The 10,487-nt window shown below is 43.9% G+C and overlaps 1 protein-coding gene across 1 annotated transcript in view; it reads left to right on the top strand.

Annotated features, from left to right (window-relative positions):
* Window positions 1-5,299: 5,299 nt before the first annotated feature.
* LOC117432580 (transcription factor 20) overlaps window positions 5,300-10,487 on the top strand; it is a 22,763-nt gene continuing 17,575 nt past the window's right edge. The window contains exon 1 of the mRNA XM_059020308.1: window positions 5,300-5,704. The gene's annotated coding sequence lies outside the window, so the exon portion shown is untranslated. The remainder of the gene's footprint in view (window positions 5,705-10,487) is intronic.

The raw sequence follows: 10,487 nt of genomic DNA, 5'->3' as shown, positions 1-10,487 counted from the left end.
ATGAGTCACCAGCAAAAAAAATAAATAAATAATGACAATAATCTATCCTTCATGCGTTCCAGTGAACGTAGCCAATTTTAAAAAAAGTCAGCCAGTTCCTGGACGTGTTTCTTATGAGAATCGCACGCAGTCCAAAAAAAAAAAAAAACAGACGCCTAATTTTACAAACTACAGCGCTGGCCATCTTTAAAATCCATTCTCTCACCTCTGTGCTTTCCAATGCTTCCCTATGCTTTACCAGACCTCTCTGTGCTTTACAATGCTTCCCTATGCTTTACCAGACCTCTCTGTGCTTTACAATGCTTCCCTATGCTTTACCAGACCTCTCTGTGCTTTACAATGCTTCCCTATGCTTTACCAGACCTCTCTGTGCTTTACAATGCTTCCCTATGCTTTACCAGACCTCTCTGTGCTTTACAATGCTTCCCTATGCTTTACCAGACCTCTCTGTGCTTTACAATGCTTCCCTATGCTTTACCAGACCTCTCTGTGCTTTACAATGCTTCCCTATGCTTTACCAGACCTCTCTGTGCTTTACAATGCTTCCCTATGCTTTACCAGACCTCTCTGTGCTTTACAATGCTTCCCTATGCTTTACCAGACCTCTCTGTGCTTTACAATGCTTCCCTGTGCTTTACCAGACCTCTCTGTGCTTTACAATGCTTCCCTGTGCTTTACCAGACCTCTCTGTGCTTTACAATGCTTCCCTATGCTTTACCAGACCTCTCTGTGCTTTACAATGCTTCCCTATGCTTTACCAGACCTCTCTGTGCTTTACAATGCTTCCCTATGCTTTACCAGACCTCTCTGTGCTTTACAATGCTTCCCTATGCTTTACCAGACCTCTCTGTGCTTTACAATGCTTCCCTATGCTTTACCAGACCTCTCTGTGCTTTACAATGCTTCCCTATGCTTTACCAGACCTCTCTGTGCTTTACAATGCTTCCCTATGCTTTACCAGACCTCTCTGTGCTTTACAATGCTTCCCTATGCTTTACCAGACCTCTCTGTGCTTTACAATGCTTCCCTATGCTTTACCAGACCTCTCTGTGCTTTACAATGCTTCCCTATGCTTTACCACACCTCTCTGTGCTTTACAATGCTTCCCTATGCTTTGCCAGACCTCTCTGTGCTTTACAATGCTTCCCTATGCTTTACCAGACCTCTCTGTGCTTTACAATGCTTCCCTATGCTTTACCAGACCTCTCTGTGTTTTACAATGCTTCCCTATGCTTTACCAGACCTCTCTGTGCTTTACAATGCTCCCCTATGCTTTACCAGACCTCTCTGTGCTTTACAATGCTTCCCTATGCTTTACCAGACCTCTCTGTGCTTTACAATGCTTCCCTATGCTTTACCAGACCTCTCTGTGCTTTACAATGCTTCCCTATGCTTTACCACACCTCTCTGTGCTTTACAATGCTTCCCTGTGTTTGAGTTTGCTGTGCTGTCATTGTGGAACACTTTCATGCTGGTAAATCTCTCTCTATATATATATATTAGAATACAGAGCATTTCTTTCACAATCTGATAAACTATATGAATTAGATTTTTCTTACCTGAAGTTTGTTTTTCCAAATAATTTGCGACTTCTTGAACTGATTAGGAGCAAACCTCTCTCTCTCTCTCTCTCTCTCTCTCTCTCTCTCTCTCTCTCTCTCTCTCTCTCTCTCTCTCTCTCTCTCTCACATCTGTTACCTACGTACTTTAAATTTTCAGCTCAGTTCATAAACATGCTGTGTGTGTGTGTGTGTGTGTGTGTCTGTGTGTGTGTGTGTGTCTCAGTGTGTGTGTGTCAGTGTCTCTGTGTGTGTGTGTGTGTGTCTCAGTGTGTGTGTGTGTGTCTGTGTGTGTGTGTGTGTGTCTCAGTGTGTGTGTGTCAGTGTCTGTGTGTGTGTGTGTGTGTGTCTCAGTGTGTGTGTGTCAGTGTCTCTGTGTGTGTGTGTGTGTGTCAGTGTCTGTGTGTGTGTGTGTGTGTGTCTCAGTGTGTGTGTGTCAGTGTCTCTGTGTGTGTGTGTGTCTGTGTGTGTGTGTGGGTCTCAGTGTGTGTCTGTGTGTGTGTGTGTCTCAGTGTGTGTGTCTCAGTGAGTGTGTGTCTCAGTGTGTGTGTCTCAGTGTGTGTGTGTGTGTCTCAGTGTGTGTGTGTGTGTGTCTCAGTGTGTGTGTCTCAGTGTGTGTGTCTCAGTGTGTGTGTCTCAGAGTGTGTGTGTGTCTCAGTTAGACCTGATGATTGTATTTTTAAAAAATATTATTATTATTATTATTATTATTATTATTTTTATTAGATTAGTCTGAGCTGAGATGAATATATATATATATATTTTTTAATATCTGTGTCTCTGTGTTTGTGTCTCTGTGTGTTATTTTATTATCTGTGTCTCTGTGTTTGTGTCTCTGTGTTTGTGTCTCTGTGTTTGTGTCTCTGTGTGTTATTTTATTATCTGTGTCTCTGTGTTTGTGTCTCTGTGTTTGAGAAGACCATTCGTTTTCTTTGTTCAGTTTGTGATCGCTCGCTCCTCTGAAGTTTCGTTCCTCTTCCCCTCTCTCGACCTCACAAACTCACACCTGCAGAAAATCTGGATCCGTTCAGCTTTAATCCCGACCAGACTCCTGGAACCTCTACAGGGAAAAGCGTCTCCGAATCGCATGCCACCCCCCCTCGCCCCCCGCCCCCCCCCCCCGTTTAGAGCGTGATTCATCGCCTCCCGTCTCACCGTTTACACACAGAAAATATTGAAAACAAACAAACAAAAAGCATTTTCTAATAGAATTTTTCCTTTGCCTTATGTGAGGGGGGAAGGGAGGCTCTTACACTCTCTGAACAGCCTCCCTCTGTGCTGGCGGAGCAGAAAGAGAGAAAGGGAGGCTCTTACACTTTCTGAACAGCCTCCCTGTGCTCTGTGCTAGTGGAGCAGAGACAGAGAGAGAGAAAGGGAGGCTCTTACACTCTCTGAACAGCCTCCCCCTGCTCTGTGCTGGTGGAGCAGAGAAAGAGAAAGGGAGGCTCTTACACTCTCTGAACAGCCCCCCTCTGCTCTGTGCTAGTGGAGCAGAGAAAGAGAGGCTGTTACACTCTCTGAACAGCCTCCCCCTGCTCTGTGCTAGTGGAGCAGAGAAAGAGAGGCTGTTACACTCTCTGAACAGCCTCCCCCTGCTCTGTGCTGGCGGAGCAGAGAGAGAGAGAGAAAGGGAGGCTCTTATACTCTTTGAACAGCCTCCCTCTGTGCTGGCGGAGCAGAGAGAGAGAGAGAAAGGGAGGCTCTTATACTCTCTGAACAGCCTCCCTCTGCTCTGTGCTAGTGGAGCAGAGAAAGAGAGGCTGTTACACTCTCTGAACAGCCTCCCCCTGCTCTGTGCTGGTGGAGCAGAAAGAGAGGCTGTTACACTCTCTGAACAGCCTCCCCCTGCTCTGTGCTAGTGGAGCAGAGAAAGAGAGGCTGTTACACTCTCTGAACAGCCTCCCCCTGCTCTGTGCTAGTGGAGCAGAGAAAGAGAGGCTGTTACACTCTCTGAACAGCCTCCCCCTGCTCTGTGCTAGTGGAGCAGAGAAAGAGAGGCTGTTACACTCTCTGAACAGCCTCCCCCTGCTCTGTGCTAGTGGAGCAGAGAAAGAGAGGCTGTTACACTCTCTGAACAGCCTCCCTCTGCTCTGTGCTGGTGGAGCAGAGACAGAGAGAGAGAAAGGGAGGCTCTTACACTCTCTGAACAGCCTCCCTCTGTGCTGGTGGAGCAGAAAGAGAGAAAGAGAGGCTCTTACACTCTCTGAACAGCCTCCCTCTGCTCTGTAAAAGTCGGGAGACGGTAAATACAAAGGAAGATCTCCGGTGAGGCGTTTGGCCCCGCACCCTATTGACAGTGCTGTGGCAGGTGGTTCCAATTCTCTTTTTTCGTCTTTGAAATCTCCGGCCTGTTTTGTTTGAACAGGCGGTTCTGAGATCATCGCTGGCGAGAGATTTAAACAGAACAGCTGCCCTAGAATAAAAACACACAGACACACACAGAGCTGAGAGACTGTTATAAAACTATAATAATAATAATAATAATAATAATAATAATAATAATAATAAACTCAGAGCTGAGACACACACACACTGAGACACACACAGACACACACACTGAGACACACACTGACACACACACACTGAGACACACACAGACACACACACACTGACAGACACACACACACTGACACACACACAGACACACACACACTGAGACACACACACACTGACACACACACAGACACACACACACTGAGACACACACACACACAGAGACACACACTGAGACACACACTGACACACACACACTGAGACACACACAGACACACACACACTGACAGACACACACACACTGACACACACACAGACACACACACACTGAGACACACACACACTGAGACACACACAGACACACACACACTGACAGACACACACACACTGACACACACACAGACACACACACACTGAGACACACACACACACTGAGACACACACAGAGACACACACTGAGACACACACACTGAGACACACACATACACACACTCACTGATATACTCACACTGACACACACACTGAGACACACACACACGGAGACACACACACACACACTGAGACACACACACTGAGACACACGCACACACACTGAAAGACACACACACACACTGACACACACACACTGAGACACACACACGCACACACACTGAAAGACACACACACACACTGAAATACACACACACTGACACACACAGAGACACACACAGAGACACACACACACAGAGAGAGACACACACACACTGAGACACACACACTGACACACACACACTGAAAGACACACAAACGTGTCCAAGTAAAAACTGACTCTTTTTTTAACGTCTATTTTGTGGCTAACATTGCCCCCTTGTGGCCATTATATAATATGACATCCTTTTTTTTGTTACAAATAATGACAGTTTGTGCTGTTGAATTTTTAGATACAAATTACATTCAATGTTACAACTTTACAATGCATTAGTAAGACCTCACCTAGAATATCGTGTTCAGTTCTGGTCACCTCGTTACATTATTATTATTATTATTATTTAAACGTATACATTATAAGGGCGTCTGCTAAAAAATAAATAATAATAATAATAATAATAATAATAATAATAATAATAATAATAACGCCTCGGTAACCGAAATCGGAAGTGAGGGAGTCGGGTTTGTGGTGCGGTTGCCTGGGCAACCAGACCTGAGCAGTCGATAAACCCGCCCCTCCTCTCCCCGGGACTCGATCGCTCCGGGATCGTCTAGTGCGGACTGACACATTGAGCTGCATTCGGATCTACCGTGAGAGGGGGGGGGAGAAAAAAACACACAATTAAATAAAATACAATTTAAAAAAATCAATCTATCACTAAATAAATAAATAAATAAATGAATAAATAAATAAATATCCCTGGGGAAACTGATCACGCGATCCTTGGTGGGCTAGAAACAGCGACAACAGTGTGGGGGGGGGGTGTGTGTGTGTGTCATAGATCCCATGTCGAAATGCATGCATGTATTTTATAGGTAGATGCATTTTATACGATATAATTATAAATAAATATATATAATAACTAGTATCGCTTATGAACCAGGACACCGCTTATATATAGAGAGAGAGAGACAGAGATACAGAGAGGGGTGTAATGGCATTCATTGGACCAGCGACAGGAACTGTAAGTATATTATCTTGTTAAAAATCATTCTGTGAATTTTTTTTTTTTTTGTATTTATTTACTTTATTATTATTCCCTTTAAAATTATATTATTATTATTATTATTATTATTATTATTATTATTATTATTATTATTATCATTATTATTATTATTATTATTATTATTGTTATTGTTATTATTATTGTTATTATTATTGTTATTATTATTATTATTATTATTTGTGTTTTGTTTTTTTAAAATCAAATCTCCAGCTGCGTCGCGTCGCTGTGGTTTCATCGCGTGGTTGACCCTGCGTGTCAGTGTGCGTGCAGCACGTTTTGCAACACCGAGCACGCCGCGGGCGTGCGTGCGTGCGTGCGTGCGTGCGTGTGTGTGTCAGTGTCTGTGTGTGTGTGTGTGTGTGTGTGTGTGTGTGTGTGTGTGTCTGTGTTCATGCTTCTTAATTAATTATATGACTCTACACACACACACACAGATAGATAGATAGATAGATAGATAGATAGATAGATAGATAGATAGATATTCATAAAGAAAAAGTTAACCCTTACAAAAAATATATGTCAAAATATATAGATATAGATAGATAGATAGATTGATAGATAATTATGAGTAATCTAAGATACTTTACATATATAGAGAGAGAGGAGAGGAGAGAGAGGGGAGAGAGGAGAGGAGAGGAGAGAGGAGAGAGAGAGAGAGAGGAGAGAAGAGAGAGGGGAGAGAGGAGAGGGGAGGAGACAGGAGGGGAGAGAGGAGGGGGAGAGAGGAGAGAGAGGGAGAGGAGAGAAGAGAGAGGGGAGAGAGGAGAGGGGAGGAGACAGGAGGGGAGAGAGGAGGGGGAGAGAGGAGAGAGAGGGAGAGGAGAGAAGAGAGAGGGGAGAGAGGAGAGGGGAGGAGACAGGAGGGGAGAGAGGAGGGGGAGAGAGGAGAGAGAGGGAGAGGAGAGAAGAGAGAGGGGAGAGAGGAGAGGGGAGGAGACAGGAGGGGAGAGAGGAGGGGGAGAGAGGAGAGAGAGGAGAGGAGAGAAGAGAGGGAGAGAGGAGGGAGAGGAGAGGAGAGGGGAGGAGAGGAGAGAAGAGAGAGAGGAGAGAGAGGAGAGGGGAGGAGAGGAGAGGGGAGGAGAGGAGAGGGGAGGAGAGGAGAGAAGAGAGAGAGGAGAGAGAGGAGAGGGGAGGAGAGGAGAGGGGAGGAGAGGAGGGGAGAGAGGAGAGGAGAGGGAGAGGGGAGGAGAGGAGAGAAGAGAGAGGAGAGAGAGGGAGAGAGGGGAGAGAGAGGGGAGAGGGAGAGGGGAGGAGAGGAGAGAAGAGAGAGAGGAGAGGAGAGAAGAGAGAGGGGAGGAGAGGGGGGAGATGAGGAGAGAGGGGAGAGGAGAATTATTGGTAATCTAAGCTACTTTATAGATAGACAGATAGATAATCAAAAAGAAAAAATATATGTCACAATATATTGTCATTTCAATCGTGAGGTTTTTAATTCTCTGAAATGTCTGTTTTCTTGTTATTTCTGCACCTGTGTGATTTACCAACAACTTACGAAACATACTGACCCAAAAAACAAGAGCCATACCACCGTGCTTTATATACTGTGCAATATAAAGAATCATGGATGGGTCCATATACTAGAATAACCTTCAAGGGACCAGCGATACTGTTAATAAAGCTAATAAGAGGTGAGAGAATGGATTTTAAAGATGGTCAGCGCTCCTTTAAAGGGAGGGTCCAGCGATACTGTTAATAAAGCTAATAAGAGGTGAGAGAATGGATTTTAAAGATGGTCAGCGCTCCTTTAAAGGGAGGGGCCAGCGATACTGTTAATGAAGCTAATAAGAGGTGAGAGAATGGATTTTAAAGATGGTCAGCGCTCCTTTAAAGGGAGGGGCCAGCGATACTGTTAATAAAGCTAATAAGAGGTGAGAGAATGGATTTTAAAGATGGTCAGCGCTCCTTTAAAGGGAGGGACCAGCAATACTGTTAATAAAGCTAATAAGAGGTGAGAGAATGGATTTTAAAGATGGTCAGCGCTCCTTTAAAGGGAGGGACCAGCGATACTGTTAATAAAGCTAATAAGAGGTGAGAGAATGGATTTTAAAGATGGTCAGCGCTCCTTTAAAGGGAGGGGCCAGCGATACTGTTAATAAAGCTGAGAGGTGAGAGAATGGATTTTAAAGATGGTCAGCGCTCCTTTAAAGGGAGGGACCAGCGATACTGTTAATAAAGCTAATAAGAGGTGAGAGAATGGATTTTAAAGTATTTTTGTAACCTTGTCTTCCTCTAAATTAAATTACATTTGCGTGTTACCTATTGGAAAGTGATAATATTCAGCGAACAACTTGTAGGCCTTAGTGCTGTGGTTTCCATGGCAACTAGGATAAAAATAGCATTTGTGCTATCAACATTCTCTGCTTAGCAGAGGGAGGCTGTTCAGAGTGTGTAAGAGCCTCCCTGATATTGATGCGATCCAGCCCTCTGAAATGTCTTTATAATATACAGCGCTAGACCCTGATATTGATGTGATCCAGCCCTCTGAAATGTCTTTATAATATACAGCACTAGACCCTGATAGTGATGCGATCCAGCCCTCTGAAATGTCTTTATAATCTACAGCGCTAGACCCTGATATTGATGCGATCCAGCCCTCTGAAATGTCTTTATAATATACAGCGCTAGACCCTGATATTGATGCGATCCAGCCCTCTGAAATGTCTTTATAATATACAGCGCTAGACCCTGATATTGATGCGATCCAGCCCTCTGAAATGTCTTTATAATACACAGCGCTAGACCCTGATATCGATGCGATCCAGCCCTCTGAAATGTCTTTATAATATACAGCGCTAGACCCTGATATTGATGCGATCCAGCCCTCTGAAATGTCTTTATAATATACAGCGCTAGACCCTGATATCGATGCGATCCAGCCCTCTGAAATGTCTTTATAATATACAGCGCTAGACCCTGATATCGATGCGATCCAGCCCTCTGAAATGTCTTTATAATATACAGCGCTAGACCCTGATATTGATGCGATCCAGCCCTCTGAAATGTCTTTATAATATATAGCACTAGACCCTGATATTGATGCGATCCAGCCCTCTGAAATGTCTTTATAATATACAGCACTAGACCCTGATATTGATGCGATCCAGCCCTCTGAAATGTCTTTATAATATACAGCGCTAGACCCTGATATTGATGCGATCCAGCCCTCTGAAATGTCTTTATAATATACAGCGCTAGAACCTGATATTGATGCGATCCAGCCCTCTGAAATGTCTTTATAATATACAGCGCTAGACCCTGATATTGATGCGATCCAGCCCTCTGAAATGTCTTTATAATATACAGCGCTAGACCCTGATATTGATGCGATCCAGCCCTCTGAAATGTCTTTATAATATACAGCGCTAGACCCTGATATTGATGCGATCCAGCCCTCTGAAATGTCTTTATAATATACAGCGCTAGACCCTGATATTGATGCGATCCAACCCTCTGATATGTCTTTATAATATATAGCGCTAGACCCTGATATCGATGCGATCCAGCCCTCTGAAATGTCTTTATAATATACAGCGCTAGACCCTGATATTGATGCGATCCAGCCCTCTGAAATGTCTTTATAATATACAGCGCTAGACCCTGATATTGATGCGATCCAACCCTCTGATATGTCTTTATAATATATAGCGCTAGACCCTGATATCGATGCGATCCAGCCCTCTGAAATGTCTTTATAATATACAGCGCTAGACCCTGATATCGATGCGATCCAGCCCTCTGAAATGTCTTTATAATATACAGCGCTAGACCCTGATATTGATGCGATCCAGCCCTCTGAAATGTCTTTATAATATACAGCGCTAGACCCTGATATTGATGCGATCCAGCCCTCTGAAATGTCTTTATAATATACAGCGCTAGACCCTGATATCGATGCGATCCAGCCCTCTGAAATGTCTTTATAATATACAGCGCTAGACCCTGATAGTGATGCGATCCAGCCCTCTGAAATGTCTTTATAATATACAGCGCTAGACCCTGATATTGATGCGATCCAACCCTCTGATATGTCTTTATAATATATAGCGCTAGACCCTGATATCGATGCGATCCAGCCCTCTGAAATGTCTTTATAATATACAGCGCTAGACCCTGATATCGATGCGATCCAGCCCTCTGAAATGTCTTTATAATATACAGCGCTAGACCCTGATATCGATGCGATCCAGCCCTCTGAAATGTCTTTATAATATACAGCGCTAGACCCTGATATTGATGCGATCCAGCCCTCTGAAATGTCTTTATAATATATAGCGCTAGACCCTGATATCGATGCGATCCAGCCCTCTGAAATGTCTTTATAATATACAGCACTAGACCCTGATATTGATGCGATCCAGCCCTCTGAAATGTCTTTATAATATACAGCGCTAGACCCTGATATCGATGCGATCCAGCCCTCTGAAATGTCTTTATAATATACAGCGCTAGACCCTGATATTGATGCGATCCAGCCCTCTGAAATGTCTTTATAATATACAGCGCTAGACCCTGATATCGATGCGATCCAGCCCTCTGAAATGTCTTTATAATATACAGCGCTAGACCCTGATATCGATGCGATCCAGCCCTCTGAAATGTCTTTATAATATACAGCGCTAGACCCTGATATTGATGCGATCCAGCCCTCCGAAATGTCTTTATAATATACAGCACTAGACCCTGATATTGATGCGATCCAGCCCTCTGAAATATCTTTATAGCAGAAGGAAATGATGTCTCC

Source organism: Acipenser ruthenus, unplaced genomic scaffold (assembly GCF_902713425.1).
Source record: "Acipenser ruthenus unplaced genomic scaffold, fAciRut3.2 maternal haplotype, whole genome shotgun sequence".
Lineage (NCBI taxonomy): Eukaryota > Metazoa > Chordata > Actinopteri > Acipenseriformes > Acipenseridae > Acipenser > Acipenser ruthenus.
This window is presented reverse-complemented; position numbering and strand designations above follow the sequence as displayed.